The sequence below is a fragment of the Erpetoichthys calabaricus genome, chromosome 2 (genome assembly GCF_900747795.2).
Source record: "Erpetoichthys calabaricus chromosome 2, fErpCal1.3, whole genome shotgun sequence".
Classification (NCBI taxonomy): Eukaryota; Metazoa; Chordata; class Cladistia; order Polypteriformes; family Polypteridae; genus Erpetoichthys; species Erpetoichthys calabaricus.
The window spans coordinates 87,372,562-87,376,006 of record NC_041395.2 but is presented as its reverse complement, the minus strand read 5'-3'; the positions used below and the strand labels follow the sequence as shown (position 1 = coordinate 87,376,006).

Sequence of the window (3,445 nt, the reverse complement as noted above, 5' to 3'; positions counted from 1 at the left end):
TTAGACATCAATTATTAATAAAATTGTCATTTGTCTTAAGGCATCAGGTTTACAAAACCTAATGCATCCAATCAGTCTTATAGAAATATATGGTCCTTTTTCAAAAAAAAAAATAAGAACACTGTGTTGCATTGCATTGTGCTGACTGTCCCCCTTAGTATTAACTGTGACTGTCCACTTACTAAAATTCTTTAATTCGTTCTCAGTTGTGCAGTTCAGATGCTGAACAAATGAAGAGCATAAAGCCACTGGTTCAAATCCTCATTTATTCCAATGGCTATTAATCTTACAAACAAGTTTAACTTTATATCCACAGACTTAATAAGGAAGTGAGCTGTTATCACTTGAATCAATCTATTTGATCTATTTTTTTTTTCAGTAGGTGCTTGCTGCTATAGTTTATATTTGTAATACGTTTGTTCTTAGTGACATGTTTTTAATGTTATTTCAAGGCGTCTCTGTAAAACCTGCTGAGAAACCAACTTACCTATTAATATAATAAAACACTAAATTTAACAGCTGTAAAATAAAATATTCTCCATTAACTGAGCAGAATTTAAACAGCAAGAAATAGTTTAGTTTAAGATGAACACCATGTGGACAGAGGGCAGTGATATTCTTTCTTACAAGTTTAATCAACATAACACACCGCTATTTGTGTGCAGACTCGTCTCATGTCAATGGTTTTATTCACCCATATTGACACAGCGCCAGTTCATTTTTATAACTTTAAAAAAGGAAATACAATACACTTTTTCATATATTTTTTATTGAATAAATAAATGGTATGTTTAAAAATAACAAAAGTGAAAGATCAGTGAACAATGTTTCTGAAAAAAAAATTATACACACACCCATATTTATATGTATATATACTGTATATATATTATGAGTAGAAAATTCAGTGATCATAAAGATGTATAAATGGTAAATGCATTTAAGTAAAACACAACTACAATGAAAATGGCCAACAAGGGGAAGTGTTAAAAATTATTAGGGAAAAAGAACACAAATATGTTTACAGATTTTTACCTTACTATTTAAAAAAAAATGTTAGCCAAGGTTTTGAACACAGTAAAAGTGAATCATTAAATTTGTCAAAAAAGGAAAAATGATATTTTAGCTTTATGAACAAGATGCTACTCAGAGTCAAAGAGTTATTATCCAGCAATATTACATCAAAAATGTGTTCTATTTAAACTTGACATTTTTCCTGATCTGTCCCTTAACATTTGTTCACTAATAATATTTCTATATCACCCTTGCTTACAAGTATAGCTCAAATTGCTCTACAAAAATATACAGTTACAAAGAAAATTGAAGGCATTATAAAAGTAAATAAGAAGCAAATGGAGGGGTCCTTGTCCTTTGTAATAAATACACTGCCTGGTCAAATGGCTGGGGACAAAGACAAACTTGCAGCCTTCAAGGATACTGGAGATAATAAACCTCTGGGGGTCCCAAGCCAAAGCCCACACAGATTCCTCTGCACATCCCAGCATACATAATTGTGGCGTCTCACTCCAATCACAATTCCATTTCAGGACGTCTTGTGAACTTTTCTTCTGTCACAGGCAGTTGGAGTTGATGTAACAGAAGGTGGAGACACAGGGGGGCACCATTGCAATAAACTGGAAAAAAACAACAGAGAAAAACAGCAGAGGTTAGTGCCCAGTGCAGAGCTTACAAAGTGTACCCAGTACCATTTCTAATCTACTACAACCAATGCCAATAATTAAGAAAAAGCCAAATTAGAAAAGTGGGATTGTTGAAGTTTTTCAAAATGCTTGACATTTGTAGCCTGGCACTTCTCTGTTGGCAAAGCATTCCAGATTTTGTTGCACGAGTACAGAAAGCTGCCAATTTTTATGGTTGATCTTGGAATAAAAAGCAAAGCAACGTTTGAGAAAAGAAATGTTGGGAGCAGACACTCCAAAATACACACAGGGTCTAAAATACTCAAAGCCCTCTAATTATTTGATAGAACCTTCAAATCAATTCTATGTGAGACAGACAGCCAGTGTAATGAGACCGAGACAGTTTTCAGAAGAAAAAAACCAAAATAGTCCAATACCTCCTGATCACTTGGCAAAGGCACAGCACATCAGTGCAGAGGTTGAGATGAAGGATTCTAGAAGAGCGGGCAGGAGGACCAGCCGATACTTCAACATGGCACACATCTCTCCATCCTTCATCTTTAACTGCTGCCCCATAACACGACCGGACTCTTCTACTTCACTGTAACTGTTAAAAACATAAACACAGTAGATACACAATGTTCACTCACGGAGTTCAAACATTAACAAAGTGTACCCTTACTTCTTGTTCTGCCACCTTTCTTGGTTCACCTGTAGATCAATTATTACCAAAGTAAACCATCATAATAGATAAAGTTCTGCTTAGAGTCTAACTAACAATATTATTTTTAATTACTGTGGTTTTTTTGTTGGATTTTGAAAGAACCCCAACTTAATTGTCCTTATATGTAGCATCATTTTTTTACTTTTACATTATGCATACAGTAGACATTGTGTTACAATCCCTGTATATCTGAACTTTTAATGTGCAGTGCTCAGGTATCATCACTTACATGAAAACATCTTCGTTTTTCTCTCCTGCCTTAGTTTTGTTTGAAGTTAAAATTAAGTCTTGGTTCTTTCAAAATCCAACAACAAAGCACAGTAGCTTAAGAAAATAAATGTTATTTTGCAAAACAGAACAACATCCCTGTTTAGTGACTGTTGGTACTGATGTGCCTCAGTCTCTGTGATTGCGAGGATTCACACTCTGAGGCTTTCCTGTCTAAAATTAAAAAGCCAAGTTATTTACTGGACAGAGTGAGCAGACGTAGAGGTCAGTATTCAAGGCAGCAAAATATTACAGATCAAATAATAAATATGGGGAGGCTTTGCAGGAATTATGCAGTAGTCTTACCTCTAGAAGTAGCAAATCTAACATGAACTGCACATCATCTCGAATTGGGAATCTTAAAAGCAGAAGAAAAGAACATCCAATTGTGTCTCAGAATTTGGGTACACTGGCATCTGTTGAGCCACAAGGTAGGCTGGTTTCCACTGGGCATCCTGTAGGGTCAAGAAAAAAATATATAATAAAGGGGCATTGTTTTTCTAACTACAGCAATAAGAAATGTTTTTTCTAAGGAGCAAGCCTTCTCCATTATATTCAGTTAAATGTATGTGTGTGTGTACTCCTCCTAAGCCAACAGCTTAAACGATAAGCTAATGACATGTGGCAACAGCAGGCGCCCAGCCTGTCACTGTGCCACATCAGACACACACCACAATACTCTGATGGCTTTGGACATAAATTTTAAAATTGCCTGTTTTGTGCCATAAAAGTTTTTTCTACCAAACAAGGTTAAAGAAATCCATTTCAAAATTATGATTAAATAGTAGCCAACTTACAGATTAATTCATAAGTATGA

At 34.9% G+C, this 3,445-nt stretch overlaps 1 long non-coding RNA gene across 1 annotated transcript; it reads right to left on the bottom strand.

Annotated features, from left to right (window-relative positions):
• Positions 1-959: 959 nt before the first annotated feature.
• Positions 960-3,102, bottom strand: LOC127526746 (uncharacterized). Its single transcript, XR_007934177.1, has 3 exons — positions 2,935-3,102; positions 2,075-2,244; positions 960-1,631 (listed from the first exon to the last, which is right to left on the bottom strand). It is a non-coding gene; the product is annotated as an uncharacterized LOC127526746 (long non-coding RNA).
• Positions 3,103-3,445: the final 343 nt, after the last annotated feature.